Source organism: Mustela lutreola, chromosome 7, assembly GCF_030435805.1.
Source record: "Mustela lutreola isolate mMusLut2 chromosome 7, mMusLut2.pri, whole genome shotgun sequence".
In the NCBI taxonomy this organism is placed as follows: Eukaryota; Metazoa; Chordata; class Mammalia; order Carnivora; family Mustelidae; genus Mustela; species Mustela lutreola.
This window is the reverse complement of record NC_081296.1, coordinates 128,788,868-128,799,648: the sequence shown is the minus strand read 5'-3', so window position 1 is coordinate 128,799,648 and position 10,781 is coordinate 128,788,868. Positions and strand designations below refer to the sequence as shown.

The 10,781-nt window shown below is 48.1% G+C and overlaps 1 protein-coding gene across 2 annotated transcripts in view; it reads left to right on the top strand.

The window, feature by feature from the left end:
• The first annotated feature begins 1,533 nt into the window (after positions 1 to 1,533).
• The window catches only part of FLRT2 (fibronectin leucine rich transmembrane protein 2), a 100,499-nt gene continuing 91,251 nt past the window's right edge, over positions 1,534 to 10,781 (top strand). The window contains exon 1 of one of the 2 annotated variants that reach the window (XM_059182618.1): positions 1,534 to 2,046. The gene's annotated coding sequence lies outside the window, so the exon portion shown is untranslated. Of the gene's footprint in view, positions 2,047 to 5,124; positions 5,467 to 10,781 lie in introns of those variants that run through there. The other variant, XM_059182616.1, reaches the window with a different exon arrangement.

Below are 10,781 nucleotides of genomic sequence, written 5' to 3'. Positions count from 1 at the left end.
TTTTTTTTTTAAACAAAAACGTATTCTTAAAGATGAAATAATTATACTGTTATCTCAGATCAAGATTTCAAGGAGTCTCATGTGGATACTTACGTACACTTATGTACACGAAGATGAGTCTTAAAAAGCAGGTAGATGAGTATTTGTCCTAAAATGTGGTCTTCAGTGTCGATGCTGCTGCCTGACAAGCTCTCCCTATGCTTTGCTGCCACCTTGGCAAAGTAGAAGGATTTACAACAAAATTTTGCGCCAGGCTGGCTGGAAACTGTTCCCTTTGCCTCCGTGGGCAGACCCGGCTCCGGGGGCGTTTTAAATGGGTATTACAGATTCCCATTGGCTTGGGTATGTTGCAGAGAGAACTTAGAACATCTATCCCATGGAGAATCACATTTTTTTTTTCTTTTAAAAATAACTCCGTTTTTGCAAGATCCAAGTGTTACCCTCTAAATGATTTTTAAAGACTCGGTGTTTCTGTCTTTCTTTCTTTAGTTCAGTATGGAAGTGGAGAAAAAGGGAATCTGTTGAAGATTGTCTGAGTTTGCACTGTGGGCAACAATCTGGATCATTTGGGTATGACAATGACAGCAGAAACTAGAGCTGTCATTTTCTCTTGTCTAAGTTTCCATTCCATGTCTAGGAGATGACTGACCTCCAACTCCAGTTTACTTTCTGGAGTTCAGAGCACTTAGACAAAGCTGTTTATAAAACAAAGCATCTGGGTTGCCAGGGCTGAGCTCACATATTTCTCCCTTTCATTAAAAAACAACAACAACAACAAAACAAATTCCCAAATTCATTCGTTCATTCATTCATTCTTTCATTCATTCATTCATTCTGCTTCCAAGGAGCCGGGGAAATATTGCCCATCAAAATCTAGACACTTAAAGCTGACCTGCTGTTTTCAGTGTTGGGACTCAGGTATATTTTCTGCATCATCATTCTTGTCTGTGTTTCCCCTGCTTATTCCATTCTAAGGCACATTCTCTCTCCCTTCCATCTCCCTATTCGCCCAGCTCTAACTCCCCCAAACCCTCCGCTTCATCTTCCGGGCGTCTTGGTCTTATTTGAATATGTGGTCATTTGCCATTGCCCACACTGAGTTGGTGGGAGACAGCTTTCCCTGCGGTTTCATTTAAATTTTGCGTGGGTGGGTGGGTACCCTCCACCATTCGTCTCGCACACGCAAAACAGTTATAAGCTAGAATTAGAATGAGGGGAGAGTTCCACTTCTTCAAAGCATCGCTAGGAAAGGAAATAATACGGGGGGCGGGAGAGAGGAAGAAATAAAGGAATAAAACCCAACTTTGCTGGCAACTTCAATAAATCGGGTAACTGGAGGCAAAAAATAGATTCCGAGGGCTGGGTCTGGTCCGGATGAAACGCTAGGTCTCCTTCCCATGCCGGAGTCTGGCGCTGGAAGCCTGCCACTGGCGTCTTGCCACGCGAATGCCCCCAGACAGCAACACACCCACTGGAAACGCACGTGAACAAAGCTCTTGCCCCGGGAGCCGCCGCTTGCGGTTTCCGAGTCGATTCCAGCTTCTCCAGGGAGAATAGGACGCACACAGGGTTAAATTAGTTCCCTCCCCAGTAGGAGGGAGAGAAGGGGGCGGGGGGAAGCAGCATACAGTCTCGGGCTGGGTACCTTGTAGTTAGTTGTACGTTGGAAACCTGTCGCTGTCACTTGGCGAGTTTGTCATCTTCCATTGTCACCGCAGAAGAACGAGCGCTCAGAGATAACATCAGTGGCCACAGTCTCCGCGCCTAGGCGCTGCGCTGCTTCCGCCCGGGGTGCGTCTTTCACCCTCGGTTCCGGGTGTCTAGTAGCTGCGAGGCGGCAGCACTGCGCCTGCCGCGGTGTCCATCCAGACCCGGGATCAGGTTGACCGTTTTCAACGATGGGCAGGAGGGACCTTGGCGGTGACCCCTAAAACAATACCATGCCCCGGGAGCCCCGCTGCTGCCGCGCCAGCTTCTTCCCTTTCCACCTCCCCGACCCGGTCGGATTCGGATGAGCCCACTGCGAGGAGACACGGCGGCCGCCAGGTAAAGGGACAGAGGTGCCAGGTGGACTTTCCAGTAACCGCCGGGGCTGCTGCTACGCGGTTGGGGGGAAGATAATATATATTTTTTGAACCAGCGTAGGGTGGTCAACGGGATGGGATGTTTTTAGCTTTTTTTCTTGCCTCCAGAAAGAGCATAGCTGCTTAAATCTCCCCCCGACTTTAGGGAGGTCTATTTGCAGGTAGAATTCGTCTCCTGGAAAGAGTTTTGTAACTGAGCTCTGGGTCAAAACACACATTTGTCAGTGTGCTGGGAGGATAGATCCCAAATCGCTGTTCTAGAACCATTAAGCTTGCTGTAATCCAGCGTCTCACTTTCCCAGGATGAATATGATAACTTCTAGGAGTAACACCCCTTACTCCTCCACCCCCGCGCCCACTCCGTCTGCTGATAATGTCGCCGATGTAATCAAGCGGTTACATCTAAAGCCACCAGCCGGCCCGCCCCCCGCCCCGCCCCGCCCGCAATCCGGGATTGATTCGTGGCTAAGAAGGATGCCAGTGCATTTTCCTTCGAGTTGGGGAGAGGGTTACTCTTTTTACCAAAACCAAGTCTTCAGCTCTGCGGGTCTTCAGTGGCCGGGCACCGAGCTGTGGCCGGAGCGTCTTTCCCGCCGCGCCAGCGTGGGTGATGAAGGCGCAGGCAGCGCACCAGGCTGAACTCCCGTTGCCTTGTTTGAGCCTCTTGCGTGGAAGGCGGCGAGGGGGTGGAAAGTGCCGGGCCCCCCACTGGCGCTGCGTGCGGGGGGCCGGGGGCGGCCAGGAAGTAGGGAGCAGAGCCTGGCCAGCTGCCACCGTGTCCCCGCGCGGGCTCGGAGTCGCTTGCAAAGATCCCTCTGCCGCGCTGACCAGTCCCGGGTTTGTCTCCATACCTTCAGCGCCGGCGCGGTCACTTCTCATTTCTAATCAGGCCCAAGATCAAGGTTGTCAGTTGAGGTCGGGGCATTAACTAAGGAAATTAAGGATCGGGAAAGAGGGTGACTGGGGCCGTCTGGACCCCCAGCGATGCCAAGGAAACTCCTGGATCGCGTGGGGCTCAAGCCAGCGGCAGCTGCTGTTGGAGGTGGAGGTGGAGGCCACCGCGGCAGTCGACGCTGGCGCTTTGCTCCTGGAACCTCCCAGCAAGATGGCACTCACTGTCCTGGTCCAATTAACTACCCCCGCCGTGCCCCCTCCTCTTCAGGGTATTTGTTAGTCACACACTGAGTTTGGGGAGAAGAGTGGTTATGTAGATGTAAATCAAAGTATTTTCCTCACCACTGCATAATGCAACAGTAACAGCGACCCTTGGGCCCAAACCCAGGTCGTGTGTGCGTGTGTGCGCGCCTGAGAGAGCGTGTGCCAGCGTGCGTCTCGGCCGTGCGTCTGGGTGGATCCATGCGTGGCTTGTGCTTGGGAGGCAAATGGGGCGTTTCTGCAAGTCCCCTTAACACAACTAAGGCACTCAAATAAGTGAAGGCGGTAGACACAACAGGGATGAGAAGGAAATAAAAACAATTGGGAAAGTGGCGCCAAGTGACTCAGACTTTGAACTGAAGACGGGGAAATCCTCCTGAGTCAGTCGAGGCCACCGCCCCTGCCCAACCTTTCGTCTGAGACAGCCCCGCGGATCCCTAGGGAGTTGGTCCTGAGCTAGTTTCAAGCTCGATCTGTGCTTCTCTCCACCGACGGCGCGTCTCTGGTGCTGCTTGGAGCTTGGCGCGAGCTCGCTCTCCCTCTTCTGTTCACATTCAGCCTCTCCACAGACTTGTTAAAAAATGACAGCAACTTACTGGAGGCAGGAGGAGCGACAATGAGATGAGAGGAATAAAACAGAACCTTTTAAAATATGTTTTCCAAGAAAGAGACGCGCACCTGGTTTTCTTACATTACTCTTCAACCTTTGCAAAGAGATTGCGAAGTGGATACGTTGCCCGTATACAAATCAGGCTCCTTTTGCTAAGTCTGTTTCCTGAATCTTTGAGGCTGAATTTAGTTGTCCGTTGTAATGTATGGGGAAAGTGAACAATCATTTTTTTTTTTTTCCAGCAGCTAGAGTGAGGGGAGAAAACAGGTATTCAAGATAATCATACTAAACTTCCGATTATTTTCCCAATTAGAGTTATTTAATAAGGTCCGGGATAAGGGAGTTAACTGATGATGGGTGGGGGTGGGGGAGCACATCATCAGGGTTGCCTTCATTTGAAATAACGCCATCTTGGTTGAGAGACTTGTTATATTTTTTACCATCTAATCTCACGTTTCGATTATTTCTCACTGTCTAAGTAATAGATCCTCTGGCTTGGAGGGCATGGGGGAAATCGACTTTCAGAGCTCAGACGGTGGCATTCTCCCTAAGAGTTGGGGGTGGGATAGGGCTGGCTAGAGCGAGAAGGCGTGCTCGGTCAGGGTGGCATCCATGGTGTTGGTCCAGGCACTCTGCAACTCTCTTTGGGGAGGAGAGGGTTAAAAACCGAGACCGACTTTGCCTCTTGGAAAGCTTAGGGTTGCAGCCGCGCCTCCCAAGCATTCTTTAAACCAGAAATGTGGGAGGGACTCCGAAAGGGAGGAAGTAAAGGAGGGGGCAGAGAGAGAGGGCTCGAGGAGGGGAGCGCGCCGGAGCGCGAGGGACAGAGTGAGAGGAGGAGCGCGGGAGCGGCGCAGGCGATCCCGCGAATTCATTACTGTAAACATCTCCCGGGGGTGTCAGGAGGGGTGGGGGTGGGGGCCGCGGCGTCTACATTAGCCCCGCCGCAACCGATCGAGGCAGCAGTGAGGTCGGAGCAGCCTCGGGACCCACGCCCCGCCGGCGCAGCACTTGGAGCGAGCCCCGCGCCCGCCCCCGCGCAGCCCCGCGCAGCGCCCTGCTCCGGGCTCCGCGCGGTGGGTTCTTAAGCGCCCGCGGCGCGCCCACCCGGCTCTCCGGCTGACCCCCGAGGTCCTCCGGTCTCTGAGGAGCTCCGGCGCTGCGGGGCCTCTTTCCGCTGCCTTCCCCGCTCTCTCTGCTTCTTTCGGAACTCGTGGCTTGGTCTAGGCGGAGAGGGGGAGGCTGAGGAGGAAAGGAGGCGGGGGCCGCGGCGGCCGGAGCCGAGAGAAAGTGGCATGCCCGAGCCCTGGAGGCGGAGGTGGCGGAGGACGGGGGAAGACGATGCCGCGGCTCCGTAGAGGAGAAAGGCGAGAGCGAGCTAGGCGAGCCGGGCGCCCGGGCTCCGGCAGGCTGCGGGGAGGCGCGCGCCGCTCTGAGGCTCCGGCCTCCGCACCCCCGCGCCCCGACGCTGCGGGAGACAAGGCTGGGCTTCAGCACCCGCCACCGTCGCCGCTGCCGCCACCCGGAGGACCTAGCAAAAGTTTGGATCTGGGGGAGGACGCGGCGCTGAGCGAGATTACCACCGAGGCTGGAAGAAGACCTCGAGAACCTTCGCAGGTAACGCGCACCCCCAACCCTCTCCTTCCTTGCCCCGCCGCGGAGCTCCTGCTTCTTCCCAGCGCCTTTCCTGACGCTCGGCAGATCTGAGTCAAAGTAAGAGGGAGGCGAAGTTCAAGATCCCGGGGATGGGCACCCAGCGCGGGGAGATCTACAGTCAGGTTCGAGGGGCCCGCGGCGCTTCTGTGCCCTCGGTGGGCAGCTGTGCGGGGAGGTGAGGCCCCTCTGGGATGGGTAAGAAACCTCGGCCCCAGCTGGAGCCTCATCTTGTAGCTCCTCGGAAACTGAGAAGGTGGATTCAGGGGCTTTTAGTATTCTCCAACCCGGGGAAATGGTGCATAGATTTCACTCCCTCCCCCCACCCCCCTCACCTTCACCCTCTCACTCTCTCAGCCCTGTTTAGTTTAGCATCTTTTAAAAATGATAGAAGCCCACCTTATTTAGCTGGTGCAGGAAAGCAAAGCAAATGTGTGTGTGTGTGTGCGCGCGCGCGCGTGTGTGTGTGTGTGTGTGTGTGTAAGAGAGAGAGAGAGAGAGAGAGAGAAGAATATCAAATAAAGGGAAAATTTTCCTTTTCCCACTTTGACATCCCCGGAGACTTTCCCTTCCTCCCTCCTTCCATTCACCTTCTGGCGTCATAAAATAAAAACTTTAGAAGTCTCGTATTTATTACAGTATGAGATGAAACGCATTAGCCTTTGGCGACGTGAATTTACCGTGATTTTTTTTTTTTTTTACCGTGTGTGTGTGTGTGTGTGTGTGTGTGTGTGTGCGTAAGCGCGCGCGCGCGCGCGCGTGTGTGTGTGTGTGTGGGTGTTGTGGGTGTTGTGGAGAGGCATGTTGTTCCTCAGTGGCCTGATACACGGTGGTATGGGGGGAGACAGTGGTCTCCTGGGTGCACTTGGGGCCAGGGGCAGTGGAGAGAAAATATGGTCACCTTTCCCAAACAGCAGCCTTACTTAGGTTAACTGAGAAAATAGCTCCTGCTTTTCCCTCAGAGAGCTACAGAAATATTCCAGCCCCAACTCCCCACCATCCCCTTTCCCCCAGCTGAGTTTCAGAGCAGCTCAGCATTTGCTGCTGCTGCCATCATTAGTATGATCATTATTTATTCACCTGGAAGCTCATCTTGACTTCTCCTGTAAATGGAAAGCAGTCTCCAAGAGCTTTTGATTAATTTTAGTGGAGGAGATCTCTTGTAAAGCTTGCAGTAAGCTAATCGAGTGCAGGGCACAAATCCGTGTAAATGCTCGCGCAAGAGTGCAAGGTGCTGATTAGATTTCTTCACATGCTGCATTTGCTCTATGCAAAGCCCCATCTAAATGGGAGCTATTGCTTACCACTCAGCTGGGAGGCTCTTAAATCACACAGGGTTTCAGGGAGCTTTGGGGCATGTCCCCTTGCTCACACAGGCTTATTGTTAAATTTATTACATCTAACTTCTCCTAGCCAAAAGCTAATATGTAGGCTAGCTTCCATATAGGAACCCATATTGTCTGTGTATTTAAGTGATATGACCTTCCCAATTCTCCAGTGAGAGGATCCCCCAATAATTTGGGGTAAGAGAATGCAGGTTGGCATTTGCCCAGGGAGGTATATGGGTTGTTGCTGTATGAATGTAAAATTTTAGGTCAGTATCTAAAATGTTAGAACTGGACTGTTTTTTTTTTTTTTTTTTAGCTAAGCAGTATGCACCAGATACAGAATACCGACAGGCCATATTAGAAGAGAATAAACCTACCTTTGGGAAATACACATTCCATGAAAAGTTGCTTATTTCCCCATGATGTTATTGCTCCTCCAAATACAACTTTTCTTCCTTCCCTCCTCAAAAGCCCCAAACAGGATAGGGTTAAACCATTTAAGAATTTTTAATAATCACTGATGGAGGTTCAGCCTCATACTGTCATGCTGAGTTGCAAATATCGGAGTGGAGGAGGTTGGAAGATGAAATTTCAAGCATTATTCCATGTCTCTGCCAGTAGGTACAAGAAATTGTAAGAAGTGGACTAGCCTAGTAGCAGAACCTATTACAAACCTAGCATGGAAAGAATGCTGATTTTAAACAAGATGCCCATGTCTTAAAACTTCAGTAGTTTCATTGCAGTTTTAGAAATTCCAGGAGATGCTTTTAACAGAAGAAAGTAGATTCCCAAATGACACCATGCTGGGCTGTCTTGAGGTCCCCTAGGCAGTCATGGTTTTTCCCCTGAATGCTAGGTTTCAGATGATGTGATCTTATCCCAGTTTGACTTTGACCGGCTGGATCTAATTTGAACCTCCTCTGATGCCTGTTACATTTATATTCTGGCCTGCTGGAGAGTTTGATTTAGGATTTAGACATATCTCCCTGAAGCAACCTTATATCTTCCCAGTCTGAAGCTGTGGTTTCAAGAAAGGCTCAAGTATGTATGTCCAGAAACCTTATTCTGTAGAGACTCAGGGTGAACATCTGATCTAGCTTGACTCTTCAGTCTTGTAGCCTACAAGGAAGAATTGCTGCTTCTGCAATCAGAAGTGACTGAAGTTAAAAAACAGCAAAGGATAGTGTGCTCTCAGTTTTGCTCACTGGTTTTAGAAGACAGCTCTAAACAAGATTGTTTAGAGCCAGGTGATGCAACTTTGTTTCTATTCAGGTCAGACCTTTCTGAAAAATCATCTTTTGGTATTTTTACTTTAATTGTAATTCAAGTTCACTTTTCACTAGATTACTTTAATAACTTTGTGGTTTCTGCCACAGTGATTCAAATTCAGTCCATTAGTGACCTCTATCTGTGAGAAGTGGATACTCATTGTTTTCCTTTCTTCTCATCAGTCTGCAAATTATGTGGGGGGGGGGACCCCCAAAGCTCTGTAGTTCTTTCTGAATATTTAGATTTTCCAAGCTGATTTTTCTAATATGGAGTTCAGAATGGGTAATGATATTTAAAAACAGTAACAAAATGTTACAGGCTAATAGGCTACTAAATGGTTATTCCATATAGCATTGACAATATGATCAATATAAATAAAATACCAGGGCTATCCACTGCCAGTAAAAGGATTGTACAGTCAGGTAGACTAATGTTTTGAGACTCACAATGCTGCTGAATGTGAGTGAAATTTTATTGCCCCTAAGTGCTTACATAACAAGAGAAACTTGAGACAAGCTCAGAACATACATGTGATAACTAGACTTCATAGCAGCCGTGTGTATGTGTCTTTAAATTCAGCTGTGCTTCTGCTGTGAACTTGTGGTACAGATCAAGGACGAGGTGGGATGTGTCTTAAACAGATGGTCTTTTAAGGAGACTTTTAAAATCTGATTCCTAATCCCAGCTTTGTCTTCTGAGGGTTTTCAAATTGAAATTTCAATTTGAGTTGATTATTCTAAATGGTAATTGAAGACAAAGTTTGCTGAATTTCTTAGGTGGGTGGATACCATTATCTGACATTTTCCAGATGGTTTTTGATGTAGTGGTGTTCAGGGATGTGGAATTTTTAGGAGGTTTTCTTTCTTTTCCCTTAGGCAGGTTTTATGTAAAAGACATTTTTAAAGACCAATGATGATGATGATGATGGTGATTATCAGGCAACCATTATAATACCCCAGCCAACTTTCTTTCCTTTCTCCACCTTCCAAATTGCTTTAGTTTTTAAAAATTAGTTTTTTTTTTTTTTCTAGAACTATGTGTTGGGGATAGAACTAAGACTACCAGTATTTTTTTTTTTTTACTCTTTTTAGCAAAATAAACTCCCATTAAGTATCTGTTTATAGTAAAACACACGTACTCACCTACACATCAAGAACCATTTTAAGACAGAGATTCTTTTCAAGGTTTTAAATATGTTTCTTTTTAAAGAGCTATGACACAAATATTGTAATAAAAATATCCTGCGTTCCAATGAATACAGAGACTTATTTCAGCCGCATGGAACAGTAAAATACTGTATTAGCAAAATAATCAGTGGTATTTTCAGTACATGGTCAAAATCTTTTAGAAACTTCTTCTTTTTTTTTTTTTCTTGGCGAGTTTCACATCTAGTGGTCTTTTTGGTTTTCTTTGATTCCTTCTACTGAGGCTCTTTGAAGTGATTCAAAATTAAACAGTAGCTACTTTTTTTAGGGAAATTCATCATGTTATATTCAGGATTCCAGAAGAGTTAATGATGCAGAAAAAGTCCTGTAAAACATCTTTCTAAAAGAAGTCCTTTTCTTGTAGGCTTCCCACTTACGGGCCTCCTGTACCATTTGCAGTGAATTGGAACTCCGTTATTTATTTATTTTTCAAATACCACCTCTAACTTAATTTAATGTGGGATGTGTGTCTGCAGAAGCAGGCAGCACCATGTGTCCCGGGTCTCCTGAACAAAGCAGTGTCGTTTTTATGGATCTGCAAGAAGAGAAAGTCAAAGAAAATATCCTTGTATACTTTGGGAAGTCAGAAAGGCCACATTCATGATTCTCAAACACTGGTCAGTTATTCTGCTGATGCTTAATAAGACCACATGTTTTCCGGCAGTTTAGTGGTTAAAGACCTCAGCCATTTTTTGAAGCATTCACAAAATAAATCTCTGGTGCCCCTACCCATTAGGCGCTCATTAGAGCTGAGCAGTTTTTCTCACTTTCTTCCCAGGTTGCTTTTAAGGGAATGTGCAGGAAACTTGGCAAAAGGTCCTCTGTCCCCCTCAGTTCACAGGTCATGTGTGATATTTCAGTTCTTTTTATTAGAGCTTTTAAGACACAGATAAAAGTATCTTCCATCTGAACCTTTTAAGAACCTGAGGGCTTTTGGATTTAAACCCACCAAAAAAACCATCCTGTCTCAAAGTTCATCGATGGCTGTGAGGTCCTTGGAATATCGAAACCCCCCTCAACAGGGAGTGAAAGAAGAGTGGCTCCCAGAGTCTGTTCACAAATATAGTGTCCCTTGAAGTCAACAGAGGTCATGAGCTGAATGGAAAACATTAGACTCCTATCAGTCCCGAAATAGGTCCATGTGCTGGTGTCACTTATCCCCAGCTGCCTATGGGCGTCACTTTTCATGAAATCCAGTGTTAAAATAGCCTCTGTGATCGTTCCCTCTCCCACTTTGCTCCAGAACTCGGAATGAAATATTTTGAAGAGAGATAGAATACAGGGAATTATAATATCTCAGAGATAAAGAGGATATGAAGGTCATGGAAATAGACTGGTTAAGCATTTGCCATACAGGTGCCAGGAAATTCTCTCTAGGCCCAAGGGATGAAACTCATTCATACCTAGTCTTGACCGCCTCCACTCTTACCTTTCCTATTTCTCGCATGCAGGATTTTATGGCTCACAATCGTTTCTG